Raw genomic sequence first — 26,081 nt, forward strand, 5'->3', positions numbered from 1 at the left:
AGACTTTTAGCCTTAAACTGAGAATTATGCCATCATCTTCTTTGGTTCTAAGGCTTTGGGGCTTGGACTGAGTCACGCTACCATTATCCTACATGTTCCAGCTTGCAGATTACCTATAATGGAACTTTTTGGCCAACAAAATTGCATGAGCTGATTACTCAGTCTCCTCTCACATATACCTTTACATCTCCTATTGGTTTTGTGACTCTGGAGAACCCTGACTAATACAGATTTGATATTGGGGAAGCCTATTGTTATTCCTTATTAACTGTATTACTTACAACACAATGAAAGAGATCTGAAACATTTTTTGCTCACAAAATGGTTGTGATACATCATTAAGTACACAAGGCTACTTAATGATGAAAGATAAAAGCTTAAACGTTATTTATTATTGGTGTTGCAAACCCATAAAATTGCTTAATTGCAATGACCCAACAATAACTAGACTTTCAAATGAATAGCACATACTTAATAACTGTAACTAAATAGCCAGGTGTGGTGGTGCATGCCTGTAATCCCTGTACATGGAAGGCTGAGACAAGAAGATCATAGGGTTTGAAGACAAATTCAGTAAGTAGTGAGACTCTCAACAACTTAGTGAAACCTTGTTTCAAAATAAAATAAAATAGTGATGGGGATATAACTTGAAGGTAAAGTGCCCCTGGGTTCAATCCTCAGTACCACACATACACAAACAGAAAATATGTATAACTACAACCACTTACCAAATATAAGTAAAGCAACTGTTTTGAAAGTCATAGAAGTGAAAAATGCAGGTGAGAAATTTAAGAAATATATACTTCTGAATGATTCAGTTGTGTAGTACCTCTGCCCCTTCACACATGCTTGCCTTAAAAAAGCAATCTTCAGCCAGGTAGTTCAACTTTTCTTTTTTATTTTCTTTTTTATTTTTGGTAGCATGGGAGTAATCTTTATTCTTCATTCCATTCTTTCTGTGTATTGAATGACCCCTCTATATCAGCTATGTGCTCTACTCTGGGAATACAGACACATGATGTACTTCTCTTGAGAAACTCAGAACTTAATCACAGAATGGTCATGTAAAATGATAAGTTACAATAGAGCAGAGTAGATCCCACTCCAGAGATGTGGAAGAGAGTGATCAAAGATTTGTAGTGATAGTGGAGGGGTATTCAAGTGTGTGTGGGGAGGTCCATGTAAGTTGGATCCTGAAGATAACTAGGTGAATTAGGTGAACAGAGACATTCTTGGTAGAGGGATTAACCAGGTGCAAAGGCAGAGTCCTAGTCGATCCAGAATAATTTTTTGTGATCCAGTGGACCTATTCACTGTTGAGAATTTCAGTGTGGCAAGAGATCAAGGTGAGTGAAAGATGCAATGGGGCATGTGAGAAAAATATTTTTAGAGAAGCTCAAAATTTAGATGAACTCAAACTGGAAATGGCACAATGATGAAATAAGATTTTACCATAAACACAGTGAAAGGTTAGTAGATATATTTAAATCATACCAATGACATGATATTTTTGTTAAAAGTATAGATACCAATATCATAGTTATAGTTATTAACCAAAATATTTTGCATATAGAATATGAATAAAACTGACCTTTGGTTTTATATCTCAGAATTCTGTAGTTCTATAATTTATAATATCTAAAACATTTCACATATATAAATTGGTTTGTAATAAAAATCTTATAAATAATTTCAGGGTTGATATTATGCCACTTTGAAATTTTAGTAGCTAACTTGGGAACCCTACTCCTTAAAAAATGATGTGCCAACATGTACTGTTTGTAGGGAGAAGGTCCATAGTTTTTACTATGTTCTTACAGAGACCTGGCTGTGACACTTTTGTGGATGTTTAAGAACATCTGTTCCCCACAAAAACTGAGGACCAGGGATCAGAAAATGATTTGCTGGTTCAAATAGAAAACGGTAAACTCAGAGCTAGACCCAGACGGCTTAAATCTGCATCTAGAGTTCTTCCTACTATCCCACTTTATACAGAAGTCTTTCCCAATACATGAACACCAATCCCAATACCTTTGCACAAGTTTTTTCTTTATAGAAGACTTTATCTCTGGTGTTGGTTAGATCGTAATCTGGTATGTTTGGCCCTGAGACAAATAATATATGTGTTTCATTTATCGTTCATCATCATTATTAACTTACTACATGACAATATGTTTACTGTTTTTTTTAATTTTAAAAGCCTTTTTTATTTCCTTCACCATTATTGTTTTACAATACAAATGTCACCTTGTGAATACACACAAGACCCTAAAGAAGATACTTCTGTTTGCTACACGTAAAATACGGAATGTATATGTATATATTTATTTATTTATTTATTTATCTATTTATTTTCACTTTTTTTGGGGGTGGTACTGGGGTTCCTGGAAGCCCTTCTACCTCCGAGCTACACTCCCAGACCTATTTTTACATTTTTATTTGGAAACAGGGTCTCCTAAGCCAGCGCACGCGGCTGCCTTCAAACCTGCGCGATCCTCCTGTCTTTGTCTCCCAAGCACGGGGATTACAAGCGTGCGCCACCACGCCTGGCTATACTTATTTATTTTTAAAAAACCTATTTTGTAGCCCAGCATGATGGCCCATGCTTGTAATCCTAGTACATGGGAGGCTGAGATGGGAAGATCGAGGTTCACAGTGAGGCCCTCTGCAACGTAGTAAGACACTTTTATTTATTTATATTTTTTTGTTGGTACTGGCGTTCCCAGAAACCCTTCTACCTCCATGCTTCACTCCCAGATCTATTTTATATTTTTATTTGGAAACAGGGTCTCTTAAACCAGCAAGGCTGGCTTCGAACCTGTGTGATCCTCCTGTCTCCGCCTCCCAAGTGTGGGGATTACAAGCATGCTCCACCACGCCCGTCCTAAAACACTGTTTTAAAATAAAGAATAAAAAATAGGGTTGGGGGTATAGCTCAGAGGTGGAATATTCCTTGGGTTCCAAAAAATAAAATAAGCTATTTTGTTCTCTACATTAGTAAGTATAGAATAGAATACTTCCCCAAACATATGTATGTTAGGAGTAAAATTTACAGTCCATGCAGTTTCTGCAGGAATATATTTTAAATAAATAGATCTTTCTTTTTTTGTTGTTCACCAACAAAATTATCAAGAGTTTGGATAATTAATTTATAGCTTTCAGGCGTTAGGTAAATGATCATTTTTAAAACTCTCTTTAAAAAGATGTTCATGCCGGGCGTGGTGGCACACGCTTGTAATCCCCGCTCTTGTGAGGCGGAGACAGGAGGATCGCGCAGGTTGGGAGCCAGCCTCGCTGGTTTAAGAGACCCTGTTTCCAAATAAAAATATAAAAATAGGTCTGGGAGTGTAGCCCGGACGAAGAAGGGCTTCCAGGAACCAGTACCACCAAAAAAAAAAAAAAAAAAATTCATGGCTGTTTTCATTGAGTAGTTAAAATGGAACTACCAAATAGACAAAATAATTTAAAGGTACATCTTGTCTTGCTTGTATGGTCAGTAGGCAATCCTAAATATTTTTAATTAAAATATTCCATGAAAATATAAATGAATGTATACACTAATAAAATTTGCATTTATACCTGAATTAAATTAGAAGACTACTTATGGGAGGGTGTTAGAGACTCAGAACTTGTTCACATATTGTGAGTAGGTGGGGATGACATATTTACTGTTTTCATGGGAGAACTTGACTGAAATTCAGGGCTTCTGACATTATCCTGTATATAATGGCTTGAGGCTTCTTGGTCCATCAAGACTTGTTCTAGAGTTTGTTTAAAGCCTCTTCATTTCTTCATTTATAAAAGAAAGGGTGTATGGCATATAATCTCTAAAGATCCCTATATCTCCTCATATCTTCTACTTTGCTTCTCAGATACTTTACTTATACCTAGAAATCCAAGCTTGTCATAAATAAAATCAATCAATAAATAAAAAGCTTATTTAAGAAAAATATAAGTTAAAGTGGTTGCTTTCATTTGCACAAAATTGTATTGCTCTTCTAATGTAATCCCTGTTATTATGTGAATATTAAGATTTTCTAATTATTATAAATTATGGGTTCTTGGTGTGAATCCAGAAGTAGGTTATAGAATGTCTGTTAATCCTTAAATATTTGATGCAAAATTTTCTGTATATGAAAATATGTACATTATCTATAAAAACATTTTATATATTTCACTAGATTGTAAAAAATGTCTAGTATCCAAAGAAAAAATTAGAATGATGGATCTAAAATATAACTTGACTTTCACAATGTAACACACACAAACACACACACACACACACACACACACTTTAATCACATGTCGATTGTAAAAGGCAAAGTTAAATTGTACTTGAGAAAGGTTCACCAAATTATTTGATTCTTTTATTACAGAGAGATCTAGCAATCTTGTGCCTGTACTCCTTTGCCATAAGAACAATTCATAAGCCATTTCAAATTTCCTCTTAGTTTTCTTTGAAACTTATAAGGTAGGAAGAAAGAAAAATTCAGCCTTTGTGTAGATGTAGCTATTCTGATGTCTTATGAGCAGAATATAAAGTGACAAAGTGAAGCAGGTATGGTTGCCTTCCTTTCATGTGGTTCTTACAAAATGGTATTTATACTGGTTTCTCTTCTCTTAAATATCACTTCTATCCAGAGAATTGTGTGTATATGTGAAGACTTAACACTTTCTTTTGTATTTGATTGGAGGAAATTGCAAGAAAAAGGTACTTTTACATGTACTTAAGGTAAAGTACTCAATTTCATGATAATTATCCATGCTAACTGGATCTCTGTTCTTAAAGCACTTCAGTGTGTTGCCCCAATAAAGTACGCTGAATTCTATTAAGTGCTTTAGTCAGCTTCAGCTCCAGTGAAGAAACATTCCTGGCTCCAGTGGTGTGATAAAGCCAATTTGTAATCAGCTCATAAAACTGATTTTTAAACTTTCAAGAAAATTTGCCATCTGGTTAACATTATGTTGGTAACTCACAATTGGTCATGTTGGGAGAATTTACACCATGGAAATAACACTCTCTACTAAACATGACTGTCACAGAACCAGCTCTTAAAAACTGACCAGCACAGCTATGCATTGTGTGGACCACAAATGAAATCCTAGTACTTGGTTGGCTGATACAAGAGGATTTCAGGTTTAAGACCAGCCTCAGCAACTTAGTGAGACTTTCAACAATTTAGTGAAACCACGTTTCAAAATATAAATAGGGTTGGGTTTGTAGCTGAGAGATTGAGTGGCCCTGGGTTCAGTCCCCACTACTATACACAATATAAGATAATATAATATTATGAATATAATATAATATGATAAAAATTTGACCAGCACAGTATTGCTTGGCTTATGAATTTTCTCAGAGAGGACTGTATACTTTGCATATTACTTATCATTAGAAATCCCTAGAAAAATTCAAATAAAACAAACAATTTTTCTTAAGATTTTACCTCTGTAAGTATACCTCAACCATTTACAAATTCACATAAAACTGAAATGCCAGTCTCCAGAATACCTGTGTGTGGCATCTCCCATTTGGCATCAGAAAAATTGTAGATAATGGAAATGGCACTGGAGTGGGAGTCAAGGGACTTGAATTCAGATTCCTGTTTGCCATTCAGTTCACAACCTTGAGCAGTCAATCACTTTGTCCTCTTTGTTTTGGTTTCTCTAAACATAAAGGGACACAAAGCTGATGAAATTTGCTAGTGTTTATGAATCTACCCAGTAGAAAAATGTTCACTTATAAAAATGATGAGAGGTCATCATGCCGCAAAGAGTTACTATTTTTATCTAAGATAGTGGGTAATGGCTATATGGTGATTATACATCTTATCACCTCAGAACTGAAGTGTCTGAAATGTTTCTTTTCAGAGCTGTCTCATTATAAATATGACGTTTAATACCCCATTGTCAGTAAGAGCAGAATCTGTAAAATACTGTCACTTTCATGGGAAACCGTTCACTGAATGATTTAAATGTGTCCACTTCTGTGTTTCTATTCAGTCTTTGTAGAGTTCTCCCTTTTTACTTTCATTTTCACCAGAGCCTTGATCTAAATTCCCAGGGGACAGGGGCTTGTCATTCTAGCTTAGGGGACCTGATGGACATGACTCTGGTCCATAGCACTCGGATGTACTCATTGCCTTCCAGATACACATTGACATTTGTCCCTTGTGATTCCTACTGTGTGGTAAGGAACCCCCTTTTGTCCTTCTGCTCACAGTCCCTAAGTGATCACTCCTTACTCTATCCTAATTGTGACACTCCCTTCCCCAGGGGCTGTCTCCTACTCCCTGCCACTACCATAACATACCTCTTCTCAGAGACACAGACATTTTTAGATGCTTTCCATGGCTTCTCTTGTGCTTCAGAGCTTGAGAGTACACATATAGAACATCGTTGGCTTTCATTTTTCTTAGATTTAGGTTTTTTCTTATATCTATTATTGTATAGAAGAGTACTTCTCTACTAGACTTTATATATGCTAGCTTTATATTGGAAATAAGAAAACACTGTATCTCTAACAGAGAGAGAGAGAGAGAGAGAGAGAGAGAGAGAGAGAGAGAGAGGGAGAGAGAGAGAGAGCTTGAGGCTGATACATAATAGGTACTACAGAAACATTTTTGGATAAAATTAATGAATGAAATAAATGGAATAAATGAAAATTCTTTTGCTTTGTGCTGATTCTTCCTCTCCCCTGCTGCTCATGGGTCTTTTCTCATTCCCCTCCTTTCATCTAAGGCCCTTGCCAAGACTATGGACAAGATTATAAGCCCTGTCAAGTGACCTGCTAGCATTCAAACTCATGCCACAGTCCTGCTAGACTCTTGATACTCTGCTTAAAATATTTTCTCTCTTGAAGTCATGAAACTTCTTTTGTGTCCACTGGGTGGTTTATGTTAAATTCTACTTTCTGAAACCTCTGGGTCCTTCAGCTCCTGGCATTTAAATTGTAGCACTGAAACGGAAAAACAGAAAACAAACCTTGTCTTTCAAAAAGCTCTGCTCTTGCAGCTGAAAATTCTTGTTTTAGCTAGGAACAGTGGCACCTGCTTGAGACAGGAGGATCACAAGTTCGAAACCAGTGCATGGTCACTTGTCAGTAGGCTGTAACATAGAAAGACTCTTTTTCTAAACAGAAAATAAAAAGGACTGGGGTATAGCTCAGAGGTATAACTTCCCTGGGGTTCAATCTGCAATACCACAAATGAAAATAAAAAAACCCAGGAAGAAAATACTTGTTTTGATGATTATATGTTATTTCTGATGTAATCTTTAAAAATCCCTCTTCAAAGTTAAAACCAAGTGTGTGATTCTTTGTTCTCCTTGAGGACCATATATCTAGAAAGTTATCTCATTGGTGACAGAATGGTAAGGAAAAAGAAATGGGTAAAAGGAAGTGTGGGGGCTGGGTGTGCAGCTTAGTGGTAAAGCATTTGCATAGCACATGCAAAGCCCTGGTTTTCTTCTCTAGCACACACACACACACACACACACACACACACACACACACACACACACACGTGTATATGTGCATGGGTGCACACATGCATTCATGCAGTTTATTTCCACACATACATAGAAAAAAATTACCCTGTGGTGCAGAGATTTTAAATTATGACCCCAGGAGAACTTTGGGCAGTATTTTTTTTTAACTTGGGGTATACAATAAAATAATCTATAGAGCTCAAAAATACAAGTTATAATTTTCTAGAGTGTTTTTCAGGCATTATTTTTTATAGATTTTTAAATAAAACTTCCATAGGTAATTCTGGCCCATATTCCCTTTTACGAATCACTCATCTGGCGACTTTTGTATGGTGGTAATGGTTTCTGACATATTTTAAAATGTATATGATGCTTCCTGAGCATTGCTCATGTAATAATTTCCTAAAGAGAAAAACCATAGTTTTAAAAAAGAATCCAAGGAATGGCAGGAGGTGAAAATGACTGCTTTTCTGATAGCATAGCTTTTTCCAAAGTATTATTGAAATGAGAGAAGGATGCCCATTATTTCTATGTATACTACTGGTAAATCAATTAAATATCCTATGTGGATATTTGTTACAACTGCTTCTGTCCTGACCACAAGAAAATAACTGAGAAGAACTCATCTAGAGCACTTCTAGACATTCAAAATTGGGTAATTTGAGGAAGAGATAGGGTAGCCTGAAAAGGCAAAGCTGAGGCAAAATCTGATAAAATTTGAGAATAGGGATGAAGGAAAAAAACGTAGAAAAATTAGGGACATCCCTTCAGCTAGTGCTTTTCCTCTATTCATCTCTCCATGTTTGTCCATCCTCTGTTTTCAGTGATACTATTCTGTCTTTGGGCATCTCTAATCACTACATAATAATTTATGTTAAAATAAAATCTCCTTTCTCATATCTCATTAACATCGATTGTATTCTGTGTAAAGACAACATGAGGCCCAATTCCTTCTTCACTCAAGGACCACCAGATAGCTAAAAGTGTTAAGCATATGCTACCTGAGTTTATTCTACTAAATAAACACCCTCCGTGTTTTTAATCATCTGGGTTCAAATTATAGAATCATCCAGTCACTATCTCTGAGTAGAGGACACAGAGTACAAATAATTATAATCATGTCAATCATTTGCTTGAGGCTTTTATGTAAGCAATTACAATTTGCACAGACTCATCACCAACCCAGAGGAGGAATCTCAGATGCCACAAAGATCCTGTTGCCTGGTTCTCACCTCTCAGTGGATCTTCCTAGGTGATGTTTCTCATCCCTGTTCTGATATATTTGCTTCTTCCTAAAGTCTCTCCTGTCTGCTTCATTTCTGACTCTGTACACCTCCTTAAAATGAGGGTTTTATTGGGGTTGATTGCTTTGTTCATGGTCCCAACTACCTGGATGGTACCTTCTAGTTTTCCCTTGACTTCATGCTCTTTTTTTGTGTGTGTGGTACTGGGGTTCCTGGAAGCCCTTCTACCTCCAGGCTACACTCCCAGACCTATTTTTACATTTTTATTTGGAAACAGGGTCTCCTAAGCCAGCGTGCGCGGCTGGCTTAGAACCTGTGCCATCCTCCTGTCTCTGCCTCCCAAGCACAGGGATTACAAGTGTGTGCCACCTCGCCCGGCTGGCTTCATGCTCTTTATTCACTGACTCAGTTACTAAATCCACCTGAGGCCCCAACCTCTGACTCAAGTTTTTTGAGGCTCTCTCAGGTTCTGGGAGAGGACCAAAAATACTTTCATCATCATTTTTACTTTTGATTTTTCTAATAGTAATAGCTTTATTAATACCTCATTATGAAGAAAGAAGGGGTTATTTCCCCTCAATTTATAGACTAAGAACCATGGTCCAGAGACACTGTGTCTCTTCTCTAAAGACAAACAGCTAATAAGTAGTCTTCTCATTTTAAGTCTAGAGTACTTAGGCTTTCTTCAGTTTCCAGAAACACCTTAAAGGCACAAAGGTCATAACAAATGCCCTCATGGATATTATTTGGGGTCTGTTCTTGACTCCCTGAGAGATGCTTTAAGGAAGGACTTGGCCGACTTCCTTAACTACATCTTTGTCATTCTTATTGCCAACATATATGAATATAATACTGAATATCCACTCTCTCATTTAAGAAATGGAACTGTCTACCAAAACTATGAAGTAGATACCCTCATCTGAAAGAATAGTGATGCAAAAATGAATTTATCCAAGATCATGTAGCTAAAGGGCAAAGAGAGAACCACATGGAGCCTTTTCTTTATTTTCTTATTTCTTTTAATAACTCTGCATGCATCCATGCTCTATGCATTTTTCTAATATTTTCAACTATGTTTGAGTCACATCTTATTATGAGGTAATAGATTCCATATTTATTAGCCATGATTGGATTTTTAATTTTATTTACTAAAAATTTATTTTTCTAAAGCTGCATGGGGTATTCCTAGCTCTATGTGAAAGAAATTAAACACATGTTGAAAGAAAGCTGGTTAAATTTCTGAAATAGATACATATATTATTTTCATTCACATTTATGTTTATTTTTTATGAAATCATTTATAGGTTCATAAATCATTGATTTTAAGATTCTTATTTTTTGGAGCAAATATAAACTTGCTTTTTCCAAACAAAATCTTACATGGGTCAAAAATTAAACTTAAAAAAGGCATTATTATTGTCATAAATTCAATGTGAATTGGATTTATTATAAAGCCAATCAATAAACACAAAGAGATTACTTTTAGTGATCATTGGAATTTGAAATAGGAGATTAGAACTGATAGTATCAGCCATTTGCATCGCCCCCTACATCTATGAAATTTTAATTAAGTATTTGCATAACCCATCAACCTCCCTCTATGAAACCCAGTTTTAAAATTCTTGCTAAAGTACTTTAACATAAAAAAGGACATTGTAAACATCAGGGTGATGAAATTACTGACACAGCCTATTGAAGAAGCTGGTAACTGGATCTCTAGTAGGAATAATCAGAATGTATAATGTTTGGACCTGTCAGAAGGCAGGAGACTTAACCAGATGATCTCTATTTCATGTGTGCTTCACAAAATCATGTGAATTGATTTATTATCACTGATATGCAGATGGGAAAGCAAGTTCAGGGATGATGTATTGATGTTAAAACAAGGCAGTCCCGAGGTGAGCTATTAGAACGCCAGGGCTAAGACCTGCATGGATTATTCTTCAGCATTTGGGGTTATAACAGAGTTGCCAGATGGCTAGAGATTAGGATAGAATTTGGAAGGAGCTTTCTTTGTTCTTGTCAGCCTTTTCCAACCCCTACTGAGAGTATCAGTTAACTAAAAACTTTTCTTAAGTCTTCCCAATTTTCTCATTTTCTACATTTCAACCCCATAGGGGTCAGAAACTGGGGTCAAGGTTAATTTTATTATATTGGAGTGATAATTTTTAATTACTGGCCATAAACAGTGTTGGTATTTAAAGTGACTGTAGCATTTTTAATATCTGAGAGCAAGCATAAAGGTCATAAGCCTGATTGAATTTCCATCCAATGTCAAGGAAAGAACTTCCCCATTAAAGGAAAAGTAGGAGACAAAGATACTTTGTGATTCCAACCCATGTGTACTGTTTATCTGACCCGCTGACTTAGAGGGGTTACTTGACCTAAGGCGTATGGATAGCAAGGGTCTGACTGCTCAGCTCATGATGCACCCAGTGGATATGTCCAGTTCAATTACAGATGGTGGAGAGACTCACTGAAAAGATCCAAGGTGTCCCTCCTACCACAAGGAGACAAAAACACTAACATGAAACAATGAAAAAATCCCAACTGTGTGAGCAGGCATAAGCCCATTCAGCAGAAGTATAGAAAAATGAAGAGCTAGTGCAGATAGGAATATGATAAAAATCACTGTGGATAAAGTGGGGTCTGTGTTGAAGAATGAAAAGTAGATAGGAGATCTGCAAGATACCGATGGGGACAAGTGAGAAATAAGCAGTGCTATTTGTTGATAACTTAGTTGATGTTGAGTGCTTGACTAACAAGGCATTTCCTTCACTTTTTAGATGCAGACTTGAGTTTAAGGAATGTTAATAAGATGTTCCAAATATTTTTAGTTACTGTGAAAGACCTAACTCAGCCGAAGTGACGCCATGTTTTACTAGCCCCAAGTACCAGGAAGTTTAAATGTAACTGTGGAAAGTTGGAAAGTTACAGAATTCAGTAAGCCTGTAAAACAGGATGGGGTCGGTAGTTAACTGCATACCTGCGGCTTAACCGATAAGAGAAGGCAGTTACGAGATAACTCCGGGACTTTCCACCAGGCCCGTACCAGAAAAGCCGGAGGCAAGCAAAGGTCATTCAGCTCCTCATTAACCTGAACCAATAAACCTCCTGTAACTATGCTTTTCCGCTTCTGTACCCCCGCTTCTGCCCCCTACCCCCTATAAAAGTTACCTAAAACTCACCTAGGGCGCGCAAGTCTCTGTGCAGACTCTGTCGCCCACAGGTACCTGTGTCCCGCAATAAAATCCTTGTGCTTTTGCAGCCAGTGGTCTCGGACTGATCTCTGGGTCTCGGGGTCCCCACTTCTGAGGGAAAGACCACTCGGGGGTCTTTCAACTGATTGGCAGAGTTGGTTAAATTTAGGCCTGTCCAATGATCTTTTCTGAAGTTGACACCTTAAGTATAAGCAACTAGAGAAATAATAGTTAAATTGGACTTCATTGAAATTAAAAGTTCTCATGCTTTCAAAGATCAAGAAAGTTTAAAAAAAGGCAACCCAAGAATGGGAGAAAATAAGCAAATTATGTATATTGAGATAATCAAGTACTCAGCACATATAAGAAATTTCACAGAATAGTTAGAAAAGACAACCCAAATAAAAAATTTGACAAAGAATTTATACAAAAGGAGATAAGCAAATGCCTAATAAACACATGAAAAGATGCTTGATATCATTAGTCATTAGCGGAATGCAAGTCAAAATACAAGAGACATTATTTTATATCCACTAGGATGACACTAATAAAAATATAGGCAATATGGTTGGCTAAAATATGAAAAAAATGAAATTCTCATACACTTGTTGGAAATACAGAATGGTGCAGCTAGTCTGAAAATACCTTCAAAAAATTAAACATGGGCAAATGGGCTTGGGCGGCTCCTCGGCGGGCAGCGGCAGCAGTTCCTCCTGGCCCTGTTAATTTCCAGCCGGCCCTGGGAGGATGGCAGCCTAGAGGCAGGCTGAGCTGGGGTTGGAGAGGGAGGAGATGGGATGGGGCCCGGCCATGTCAGATGGGAGGTGACCTGGGGTGGAGTCTGCTGCAGCGCTGGGGCGCCAGTTTTAGGAGAGGAGCTGACTTCAACTCTTGGGGCCAGCTGGTGGAGGCGATAGAGTATCAGATATTAGCAAGACATTTACAAAAAGAGGCCCAAGCTCAACATAATAATTCTGAATTCACAGAAGAACAAAAGAAAACCATAGGCAAAAGTGCAACATGCTTAGAATTGCAAAGCGCAGCTTTACAGTCTACACAGTCCCAGGAAGAATTTAAATTGGAGGACCTGAAGAAGCTAGAACCAATCCTAAAGCATATTCTTACATATAATAAAGAATTCCCATTTGATGTTCAGCCTGTCCCTTTAAGAAGTATTTTAGCACCTGGTGAAGAGAATTTGGAATTTGAAGAAGATGAAGAAGAGGGTGGTGCTGGAGCAGGATCTCCTGATTCTTTCCCTGCTAGAATTCCTGGTACTTTATTACCAAGGTTACCATCAGAACCAGGAATGACGTTACTCACTATCAGAATTGAGAAAATTGGTCTGAAAGACGCTGGGCAGTGCATCGATCCCTATATTACAGTTAGTGTAAAGGATCTGAATGGCATAGACTTGACTCCCGTGCAAGATACTCCTGTGGCTTCAAGAAAGGAAGATACGTATGTTCATTTTAACGTGGACATTGAGCTCCAGAAACATGTTGAAAAGTTAACCAAAGGTGCAGCTATCTTCTTTGAATTCACACACTACAAGCCTAAAAAAGGTTTACCAGCACCAAGTGTTTTGCTTTCATGGAGATGGATGAAATTAAGCCTGGGTCAAATGTAATAGAAATATACAAGAAACCCACTGACTTTAAAAGAAAGAAATTCCAATTATTGACCAAGAAACCGCTTTATCTTCATCTACATCAGACTTTGCACAAGGAATGATCCTCACATGAGTAACCTAGAACTTCTGTGAATGTTACATGGAGTGGAAACCATCCTAGCTCTGTGTAGCATATTCACCCCTCAGCAGGTGGCAAGTGAGCCGTATCCCATGCCAGTAGGCCAGTGCAAAGCTGTTCCACAGAGCTCAGAGAGTCCAGCACATCATGGATGTTTTAAGACTCCTTTGGATATAGGTTTATTGTGGATTTTGAACATTTTTACTTTTCTATTGATTGTGCAATTAATAGTCTATTTTCTAATTTACCACTACTCCTACCTTGCTTCCTGGAACAACACTGTTGTGGTAGGTGTGCTCATCTTCAAACTTAATGCAGCAATAAGAATGTGCTAGAGTTTACACAACTGCTCACTTCTGCTCCAAAATACTGTTTTAGTTTGAGTGACCTTCAAACTCTGGGTTGAGGTGGGTAGGACAACTGATTGTGAAACCTTAAAATCTGCATACCTCTTATAGTGATGAGTATGCAAAATCTGGAAAGATGTTCTATTTTTTTAACATAGGTAGATAGGATTGTCATTTATTTCCTATTTAGATATATTGACATTCATCCTATGAAAATATGCAGGTCATCAACCTATTATAATTTGATTACTTATATTACTTTTGACTTAATAATGAGGCATAAATTAAACTTTCATAGTACATACAAGATAAATATTTGATACACAGAACAGTAAGATTTGTGAGGGGCTTTTTCCAAGTTAGACATAGAGCCCACATATTTTAATATTCACTATTTTAAATGAACAGTGCATGAGGGGAATGCAGTGTCAGTACTTGGCCTATGTTTAAACTAGTGTAGTAACCCTAGTCATACCATTCAATATGTTTGCTTTTAAAAAGAGGTAACCACAATTGTTTTAGCCCTTGCACTTCAAGAAATCTAGTCTTAACTTTCAGTTGTCTATTAGGTCAACTTTGTTTACTAGATGAATGTTAATAAAAATTATATGAGCCTGAAAGAATTCTCTACTAAAGTTAGCTTTGTTTTTTCATACTGACTGGGTTAATTCCAAGTGGCAAAATAATTCAGTCCACAGTAGTTCTAGGGGCTGAAGAATTTGCCTTAATAAATTACTTCATTGTTCACTAAAAAAAAATTAAACGTAGTGTTATTATATGAAATATCAATTTCATTTTCACAGTATATGTACAATAGAATAGAAATGCATGTCCACACAGAAACTTGAACATAACATATCATTATTATTCATAATAGCCAAAAGCAGAAATTGCCTAAGTAGCCAGGCAAATTGATAAACAACATGCAGATATTCCTGTGGCAGAATATTAGTCAGTCATAAAAAGGAAATGTTGATATATGCCCAAGCGTGGACAAACCTTGAAAACATTATGCTAAGTTATATAGCCAAGTACAAAAGGCTATATATTATGATTCCACTTAAACTTCAAAGTAGGTAAATACGAAGATATAGAAAATAGATTGGTGTTTAGAGAAGGGAGTGGGGAATAAGTAGTGGCTGCTAATAGATATGTTTTTTTTAATAGGGAAATAAATTTGCTCTGAAATTAGAAGTTATAGCAATATATTAAAACTCTTTATGTTGGGTGCTTCATAGGGGCAAATCTTCTGGTTAAATGAGTTAAGTCTCAACTAAACAACAAAACAGAAGAAAAGGGACTTGTCTTCACTCAAAGCCCTGGGGCTTTCATGCTGACTCAGGGAAGCCCAGGTGCATTGGATTGAAGATTGAGGACAGGCCATTACCATGACAGTTCAGGCATCTGGGAGTCAAAGGAGGAGCCTTGAAAGGAGTGAAAGAAGGATATGGTGGTAGAGAGGAGAGGGGCCTTAGGAGAAACTTCCAAGGTGAAAGTCATAGGATTTGCTGACACATTCACTCTGAGGAAAACCTATCTTCTGGCTCAATTATATTTTTTCTCCAATTACCATAAAATAAAGATGACTTTTTTGGCATATTGCCTTGTAGATTTTAACATATGTAAGCAACACATAAGCAATATATGGAACAAATTTATTACTCTCAAAGGTCCCTCACATTAAATACTTCTCCCTCACTCACTTTGTATTTCCTCTGCTTTGAGATCTATAGATTCGTTTTTTAAATTAATCTTAAGAAGATTTTGTGTGTGCGTGTGTGTGTGGGGGGGGTTCTGGGGATGGAACCCAGAGACTTTTGACCTTTGAGCTACACCCCCTGCCCTGTTTTTTATTCTTTATTTTGAAACAGGGTCTCCCTGAGTTGCAAAGGGCCTCACTAACTAGCTTTCAGCCTCCCAAATGCTGGAATTACAAAGGTGCACCACCAAGCCCGGCTAATCTTAAGAAGTTTATGCTTTTCTCTGCATATTCCTCATCTCTCACTTTCACCATTTACATATCAATGGTATGTTTGATGTCCCGAAGGTCTTCAAAATTCTGTTATTTATTTATTTATTGATTGATTGATTGATTGATTGTGGTACTGGGGATGAAACCCAGGGAGGGGCCTTCTACCTCCAGGCTATATCCCCAGACCTATTTTATATTTTATTTGGAAACAGGGTCTCACTAAGTTGCTGAGAGCCTCACTAAGGGGCTGAGATTGGCTTTGAACCTGAACGATCCTTCTGTCTCAGCCTCCCAAGAGCTGGGATTACAAGTGTGCACCCGATGGAAATTCTATTAGTTTATTCATTTTTTTCAGATTAGATACATTCTATTTAGTAATCATCAAATTCACTGATATTTTCTTCTGACATTTTAGAACTAATAGTGTCTCCCTCTAGTGAGTTTTAATTTCTGTTATTAAACTTTAAACTCAAGACAGGCATACTGGTGCACACTTGTAATCCTAATACTTGGGAGGCTGAGATAGGAGGATCATAGGTTCATGGTTAACCTCAGCAACTTAGTGAGGCCCTCTGAAATTTAGTGAGACCATGTTTCTAAATAAAAATAACATAGGGCCGGGGTTTAGAATGCTCCTGGGTTCAATCCCCATTACCATGAACAAAAAACCCACAAAATAAAAACAAAAACAAACAACAAAAAGAAAAGAAAAAAATGCAAGAAAGAAAAGCACTTTAAACTCCAGAGTCCCCACTTGGGTTTTTTTATAATTGATCTGTTTTTATTGAGATTATCTGTTAGTTGCATTGACACAAGTCATACTTTTAATACTTCAAACATAGTTTTATTTCCTGAAAAAAAATGTGCTTATTATCAGTGATTTGCACTTTGTCATCTCTACCACCCGGGTTCACTTGGAGAGACGTTCTTTTTCTTGAGCACAGATCACATTTTCATGGTCCTTTGCATGTTTGTCCCCGCCATTTTTAAAAACTGAACATTTTAGATAACATTGTAGCAAATCTGGATTATATCTCACTCTGAGAGCTTTTGTTATTGCTGGTGTGTTTGTGTGTGTGTGATTGATTTGCACCAAAGCTATGTGATCTGCACCCTTAGCCACCGATATTTCTCCTTAGGTTTTTAATTCCTGTTCTTTAAGTTATGGCTTGTTAGAGGCCATACCTAAGTCAACATAGCTCAGTGATCAGCCAGTATTTGATAATAGTTTGTGCTAGAATACTTGATTTATTTTATCTTTTGGTACTGGAGATTGAACCCAGGAGCACTCTACTTCTGAGCTATACCCCCAGCTTTTTCTATTTTTTGTTTTGAAACAGGAACTTACTAGGTTGCTGAGAGTCTCACTAAGATGGTGATGATGGTCTTGAACCTGTGGTCTTCCTGTCTTGACCTTCCAAATACTGCCTCAACCTCCCAAACACTGGAATTACAAGCATACACAACCATGCCTGGCTATTCCTGAATATTTTAAATCAGTAATAAGGCTGCCACCCTCCACTGATGAATCTGTTTTTGAGTTGGGGAACATATTCAAAGTCAATTTAATGTCAACTCTCACTTTTTTGTGGTACTGGGGATGGAACCCAGGGGCTTTCTACTTCCTGGCTACACTCCCAGACCTATTTTATATTTTATTTGGAAACAGGGTCTTATTAAGTTGCTGAGAGCCACACTAAGTAGCTGAGGCTGGCTTCGAACCTGCGTGATCCTCCTGTCTCAGCCTCCTAAGTACTAGGATTACAAGTGTGTCCCAGCATGCCTGGCTCTCACTTTTTATTTAATTGGTGCATTCATTGTATCATACATCATAATGAAGTTCAGGGTAATAGAATCATACACGCACAGCACGGGGTGAGCCTTCCCTCCAAATCCTACCTCACTCCCTCACTCTCCCTGTGCTCAACATTGAGAAATCCTACCTCCCTCCCTCACCCTCCCTGTGCACAACATCGAGATTGGCTTTAGAACTTTGTGTCTATACATCATGTCCATTGGTGTTCAGCTTTCACTTTCTTTAGATGCTTTTATGTTTCCTCTGCACTGTGGCTTCTTATTCAGCTAGGGATGTGTAGAGAGGCTCCGCCCTCTCTGGTCTCTCCTGAGCAGTTGCAAAACTTTCCAATCAGCCTTAGAATAGTTTACCAACTCTTCATAGGCATCCCACTTACCAGATCATCTATGAAACTTCTGACTTGTCTGCTCTTGTTCTGCATGTTCTGATCGGAAGCACAACATTAGGTCAGATCAGCTATTTGCTTTCCTTTTTTTGCTTGATACAGATGGCTACTGTTATTGCAGTGTCCCTAAACATGAATTTCTCCTCCTGTTGCCCTCCACATCAAGTAAGTCCCCTGGGGCAACGGAGCTACTGGCTCTTGTGACTGTTCCCAGCACAGGAGACCTAACAGATCAACTGATCCTCGAACATGCCCAAGCAATGATGGCACTGATTCTCGTTGTCTGACCTGGGGTTGAATAGCTGTTCATGAATAAAAATTTCTCAATTTGTTATATATCTCTGGCCAATTTTCACAGTCCTGAAATGACTATTTCCAGTAACGTTGGCTAGTTATAGCATTGATTTTAAGGAAAGGATAGGCTGGCTTCCCCACTTCACGATTTCAGAAATCCTACCTTTGTATATACAAACTTTACATTTGTTATTTTAATATAATTATTTTATTGTGGGGTTTTTCCATCTCATAGTTATTTGAGGTATGTTTTAGATATATGTATTGGTGTATTTTAATTATACATAAAAGTGAGGTTCAAAGTGATACAAACATGCACGCACAGCACACAGCCCTTGTTGTGTCCCCCCCACGGTGCACCCTGATCTCCCCTCCTACCTCCCTGCACGTGTTAGTGAGATTGTTAGTGATACCTCCCTCTATGGACATAATATTATTCGAACTGTTTCTTTTCTCAATCCAATTGTCTGTTCAATTCAGTTGATTATTTTTTATGGGTTTTTAAAAAAATATTTATTGGTGCAATATAATCATACATTTTATTTTTATTTTTATTTATTTTATTATTTTGGTGGTACTGGGGTTCCTGGAAGCCCTTCTACCTCCGGCTACACTCCCACAGACTATAATCCCAGACATATTTTTATACTTTTTAATGTGGAAACAGGGTCTCTTAAGCCAGCACGGCTGGCTTCGAACCTGCGCAATCCTCCTGTCTCTGCCTCCCAAGCGCGGGGATTACAAGCATGCGCCACCATGCCCGGCTATAATCATACATTTTAATGGAGTAAAAGATGGTAGCAGCATACATGCACACATTACTCAATTAGCCCTTCTTCAGTTCCTACCACATTTTCTCCCTCCTCCCTCCTTCTCCTGTTTGGCTCAGTGATTGACTTTGAAATGTTGGTGAAAGTTATTTGTTTTTGTAGAGTTAAGATTTTTGAGTTCCTTATATAATCTAGATATTAATCCTCTATCAGAGGAGCAGCTGTCAAAGATTTTTTACTATTCTGAAGGCTCACTCTTATTTTTTTTCTTCTGAGCAGAAGCTTTTTAATTTGATGCCATCTTATTTATTGATTCTTGGCTTATTTACAGAACTACTGGAGTTTTTTTAAATTTATTTTTTAATTATTTTTTTATTGGTGCAATGTATTCACACATCATAATGGTATAAAGAAAATACTTTTGTAGACATACATGCACACATTGCCCAGTTAGCCCCTACCCGATCCCCACCCTGTTCCCTCCCCATCCCTCCTTCTTATGCTTGGCTTAGTGGTTGACATCTAGTTTTATAGCAATTTATCCAATATTAACGATGATAATCTCACAAAACAGTTTCATTTGTCTGATACCAAGCTTTTGATGACTAAAAGATAACAGTTCAATATTTCTTTTTGCTTTCTTTCTTACCAGAGAATATTTTTTTCTTTTCTTTTTTTTTTTTAGGTGAAGCTATCATACATTTATTTATTTATTTTTCAGAAAAAAATCTATCCTGATATGGAATATGGACTCTAGATACCCAAAACAATCTCGAAGAAGAACAAAGCTAGATGTATATTTTCTATTTTCAAACCATATAAAGCTACAATAATTGAAACAGTGTAGTACTGTTCTAAAGGCAGATATATAAACCATTGGAGTTAAATAAAAGCTTAGAGATAAATTCTTCCATATATTGTCAAGTTATTTTTGACAAGGTTTCCACGAACATTTGGTGGTGGAAAAAATAATCTTTTAACTAAATATTGTTGAAAAATAATACTTACATGGAAAAGAATAAAATTGGACCCTTACCTAACACATATACAAATATTAACTCAAAATAGATAAAAGACCTAAATATAAATCTTAAGACTATAAACTTTTAGGAGAAAATCTGGGTCATAAAACCTCACAACATTGAAATTGGCAGTGATTTCTTGGATATGATTTCAATGGCACAGGCAACAGAAGAGTATACAAACTCCCTAAAAAAAAAATTGTATATACAAAGACAATGTAAACAGAGTTAAAAGTTACTGATAGAATGGGATAAAATATTTCCAAATGCTATATCTGAAGGTATCTTAATATTCCAACTAGAAATCCTAAAAATTAGCAACAATAAAAGCAAACAATACAATGTAGAGATAGGTAAAAGACTAACATAAATAATGAATCTCCACAGATAACCAATCTTAGTTGTCTGTTGGATGAAAAATCTTATTTCTCTGGTTCTGGTGCGTGTTACCTATTTCTTCTTTGTAGTTAATCTCTTTGAGTATTTTTTCTAGCGCTGGTTTTGAAGACATAAATTGCTTCAGTTTCTTTTTATTGTGGAAGCTTCTTATTTCCCCATCTAATTTGATAGAAAGTTTTGCTGGGTAGTAAATTTTTGGCTGGAAGTTGTTTTCTTTCAGAGTTTGGAATATGTTACTCCAAGCCCTTCTGGCTCTCATGACTTGTTTTGGGAAGTCTGGAGTGATTCTAATCGGTTTGCCTCTGAATGTCACTTGGCCCTTTGTTTTTGTTGCCTTTAAGATTCTCTGCTTGGCTTCCACATTGGTCATTTTGACAATTATGTGGCGTGGGGATCCTCTTCTCTGATCCTGTCTAAAGGGAATTCTGTAAGTTTCCTGGACCTGTGTATCGATCTCTTGCTCTATGTTTGGAAAATTTTCTGCTATTATTTCCTTGAAAAGATTGTTAATCCCTTTGGTCTCACCTTCTTTTCTCTCCTCTATTCCAATTATTCTTAGGTTAGCTCTCTTAAAATGGGCCCATATTTCTTCAATGTCAGATTCCTACTGTCGGATTTTTTTTCTAAATTAGAAACTATGCGTTCATTTTTTGAATGATCATCTTCTAGGAGCGAGATTCTGTTCTCCATGTGGTCTAATCGGTTGTTTGTACTTTGAATTGAGGCCTTTACTTCATTAATTGCATCCTTTATCTCTCTTTGGCTCTCTCTGAATTCTTTTCGAAACACCTCTATTATTTCTACAGTTATTTTCCTGATTTGATCTTCTATAAATCTCTGAATTTCTGTTTTATCAGGTTCTGATGTTGTGGGGTTGTGGGCATTCATTGCTCCAGTGTTATTCCTCTTTCCCTTAATTTCGGAAGTTTGTGCCTTCTCTGGGTTCTTCCCTAGGTCACTACGACTTCACTTAAGGTGCTGTGGATCTCGAGTCTGTGGTATCTCAGTCCCCACTACTTCTTTACTGGGTTGTATCACAGAGTCTCAGACCCAGGGAGTCAATTGAGGCTGCTTTAGACCACGGGGGGTGCCAGGTTGGGCGTTCTCCTATGGTGTAATATCTCTGCCACCACCACTCCCCCACTGGGTCAAGTCCCTGGGAGTACAGTACTGGGATTTCTCCCATAGGGGCCGCAATTTGACTTACTGTTGAGTGCGCAGATGGAGCTGTAGTGGACTCGGTGAATTCGCTGCTGCTGCTGTCGGTAGCAATATGGCACCGCTGCTATGCCCTCAGCCGTGAGGCTGGCATATTTCTTTTCTGTTTTTGAACTCCACTCTGAGTCCCTGCAGGGTGCGCTGAGCCCAGCCCCTGGGAGCTTTAGCTGCTCTCTGCGCCGAGAAATCTGCTGAATCCCCCCCGGCTGTTCCGCAGCGGCTCACCTCGGCCAGCCGCCGCTCCTCTCTGGAGCTTGGTAGGCTGTTGAGTGAGTTGGTCTGCTACTGGAGTTTTGTTGAGGAAGTCTATACCAGTGCCTATGTATTGGAGAGTTGGTCCGATGTTTCCTTCTAGTAGTTACAAAGTTTCTGATTTAGTTTGTAGGACTGTGATCCATCTAGGGTCAACTTCTGAGTTAAAAACACTGAAGACAGTAGGGATAGAAGGAATTACCTCAATATCATAAGGGCAATATAATATATATCCAATGACAACATCATACTAAACAAGAAAAGCCTGAAAATATTATCTTGAAAACTAGGAACAAGACAAGAATACTCACTATCATCACTCTTACTCAATATAGTACTTGAAATTCTAGCCAGAGAAGAAAGGAAAGAGAAGAAAATTAAAGGGATACACACAGGGAAAGAAGCAAAATTATCTCTGTACATGATATAATCCTATACTTAGAGGATCCCAAAAACTGAACCAAAGTCTTTTTCGGCTGATAAACAAATTCAGCAAAATAGCTGGATACAAAAATCAATTTACAAAAATCAATAATTTTCTATATAACAACCACAGATTCACCGAAAAAATAACCCAGGATAAAAAGCCATTCTCAATAGGTTCAAAAAGAAAAAGTAGAATACTTAGAAATAATCTGACCAAAGAAGTAAAAGTACTCTACAGTGAAAATTATAGAACACCGAAGAAAGAAAATTGAACATCTGAAAAAATGGAAAGACCTTCCATGTCCTTGAATAGGTAGAATAAATATTGTCAAAATGGCCATGCAACCAAAAACAATCTACAGATACAATGCAGTGCTTATCAGAATACCAATGAGATTCTTTATGGTGCTAGAAAATGGACCTACAATTTAAATGGAATAACAGAAGACTTAGAACAGCCAGAGCATACCGAGTGTGGTGGTTGCGCACAAGTGTAATCCCAGTACTCGGGAGGCTGAGACAGGAGGATCGGGTTTGTGGCCAGCCTCAGCTACTTAGTGAGGCCCTCCTCAACTTAGTGAGACCCTGTTTCAAATTAAAGAGTAAAAAATAGGGCTGGCAGTATAGCTCAGAGGTAGAATGCTCCTGGGTTCAGTCCCTGTTAACACACACACACACACACACACACACACACACACACACACACACACATGCCAAAAATTTCTTAGCAATATGAAATATACTGGAAACATCACAATATCACAATGCCGGATTTAAAATTGAACGATAGAGCTATAGTAACAAAAACAGCATGCTTTTGGCACAAAAGTAGAAATACAGACAATGAAACAGAACAGAAGATATAGAGAAAAATCCTTACACTTATAATAGCCAGTTGATTTTTGGCAAAGGTGCCAAAACATGCTGGAGAAAAGGCAGACTTTTCAACAAGTGGTTCTGGGAAAACTGGTTACACATATGTAGAAGAATATAATAAAACCCCAAACTCTGATGTTTCACAAAGTCTATCTAACTTTTAAAGCAACCATTTGATTTATTAATCTTTTTGTCCATGTAAAATGTTATGGACTATAGGTCTTGTCATAGTTACCTGCTACTATTATTGTTTTATTACTTGGACGATAAACTATTTTAGCTTTATTATATGAGTGAGAGCATGTATGATTTATTTTTCTGAGCCTGGCTTATTTCTCTTAACATAATGTTCTCCAGGCTCACCAACATTGCTGCAAATGACAAAATTTTATTTCTTTTTATGATTGAATAATATTTTATTGCACACAACATGCACACACATACCACTATATTTATTACTCGTGTGTGTGTGTGTGTGTGTGTGTGTGTGTGTGTGTGTGTGTGTGATACTGGAGGTTGAACCCCTAGGGGCATTCTACCTCCAAGCTATACCCCTATCCCTTTTTATATGTTGGTGTTTTTGAAACAGGGTTTAAGTGGTTGCTGAAAGTCTTGCTAAGTTGTTGAGACTGGTCTCAAATCTGTGATTCTCCTTTCTCAGCCTCCCAAGTACTGTGATTACAGATGAGCACCACCATGTCAGACTGCCACATTTTATTTATTCATTCACATGCTAATGGACACTTGGTATCTTATTTATGAAGATTTCAGTACACTTTAGTATCTTGGTTATTTAGGAAGAGTGCTACAATAGACATTCCAGTGCAGATATCTTGTTGACATACTGATTTTACTTATTTTGTATCTGTACCAGTAGTGTGATTGCTGAATTGTACAGTAGTTCAATTTTAGTTTTTTGAGAAGGTTCCATACTGGTTTCCATTATGGTTCTACTAATTTACATTCTTGCTAACTGTATATAAGAATTTTCCTTTCTCTGTATCCTTGTCAGAATTTGTTATATTTTTGTCTTTTTAATAATAGTCATTCTAACTGGAATGAAATGGTATCTCACTGTGGTTTTGACTTGCATTTCCCAGATGGTTGGTGATGTTGTACATGTTTTGATACTTACTTGCCATGCCATGTATTCTGTTGAGGAAATTCAAGTATTTTTGCCATTTTAAATTAGATTACCTTTTGTTGTCTATTTGTTGCCTTTTTTAAAAATTTTCTATATTCTGGATACTAAGTCCTAATTAGTTTAATAGTTTATGAATATTTCCCCCAATTTGTCAGTTTTCTTTTCACTTTGTTGCTTCCTCAGCAAAAGCTTTAGTTTGAGATAGTGTCACTTTTGTCATCTACTTTTGTTGCCTGTTATTAAGGTTTTGTCCAAAATATCATTGCCATACCAATGCTCTCAAGTGTTTCTCTGTTTTTTCCTAGCAGTTTCATATTGTGGAGGTTTAATTTCAAATCTCTTACTTATTTGGAGTTGAGAAAGGGGGGTTTAGTTTCTTTCTTTTTTTTTTTTTTTTGGAATATGGACATCTAGTTTTTCACAGTATTTTGTGTTGAAAACACTGTCTCTACTGTATGTCTATCTCAGTCTAACTGCTGTGATCCAAAAACCTGACCACACAACTTAGAGGGAGAAGATTTATTTGCTTACAGTTTTTGGAGACTTCAGGGTTCAGTCCATGTGAAGCCAGGTCTGCAGAGTTCAGAGCATGGTAGTGGGAATCAGAGAGGGGAAGAGAACAAAGGCCTCTGTTCTCACATTGTGGAGTCTGAAAGCAGAGAACCAGCAAGAAACCCATCTATAACCCCACGGCCACACTCCCAGGGACTCCTTAGCAACCAAGCTGGGCTTTCAGCATTGCAGCCTAGTTTTTGTAAGAGCTGAGGGACACTCTAAATCTAAACCATTACAATGTTTCTGAAGCCTTTGTTGAAAATAAGTTGGCTGTTAAGTGTCTGTATTTGTTTCTAAGCTGTGTTCTGTTTCTTCAGCTTTGTGTCTATCTTCATACCAGTGCTATGTTATTATGGTTACTGTAGTTTTATAAGTATATTTTGTTTATTATTATTTTTAGGTATTGGGGATTAAAACCAGGAGTACTATACCACTGGAATACATCCCCAGATACCTCTTTTACAATGTTTTGTTTTGAGATGGGGTCTCTCTGAGTTGCTCAGGATATCCTGAAACTTGTGACCCTCCTGATTTGGGCTCCCAAGTTGCTGGGATTACAGATTTGTGGTACCATGCATGGCTTGTAGAACATTTTTCAAGTCAGATATCACAACGCCTTCTGTTTTATTCTTTTTTTTCTCAGTATTGCTTTGGCTATTCAGAAACTTTTGTGGCTCTGTATTAATCTTTATTAATCTGTATTGTTTTTTTCTATTCCTGTGAAGAGTGGCTTTGAAATTTTGATAGGGATTGGATTGAAAAGGTCTAAGTCACTTTGGGTAACAGGGCATTTTCACATTAATTTTTTTAATCTATAAACCTGAGATGTTCCACTTTCTGTATCTTCTTCAATTTCTTTCACTTGTGTTTTATAGTTCTCAGGATAGAGATCTTTAACTTACTTTGTTAAATTTATTGCTAGGTA

The 26,081-nt window shown here is 37.2% G+C and overlaps 1 protein-coding gene and 1 pseudogene across 8 annotated transcripts in view; both read left to right on the forward strand.

Annotated features, from left to right (window-relative positions):
* Positions 1–26,081, forward strand: part of DLG2 (discs large MAGUK scaffold protein 2) — a gene marked incomplete at both ends in the record, with an annotated part of 2,113,672 nt that overhangs the window by 359,118 nt on the left and 1,728,473 nt on the right. The gene's annotated exons all lie outside the window — the stretch shown is intronic.
* On the forward strand, positions 12,591–13,663 carry LOC308272197 (axin interactor, dorsalization-associated protein-like; annotated as a pseudogene). Its single transcript has one exon. The product of its transcript is annotated as an axin interactor, dorsalization-associated protein-like (transcript).

This window comes from Muscardinus avellanarius (assembly GCF_963383645.1).
Source record: "Muscardinus avellanarius genome assembly, chromosome: 1".
Taxonomy (NCBI): domain Eukaryota; kingdom Metazoa; phylum Chordata; class Mammalia; order Rodentia; family Gliridae; genus Muscardinus; species Muscardinus avellanarius.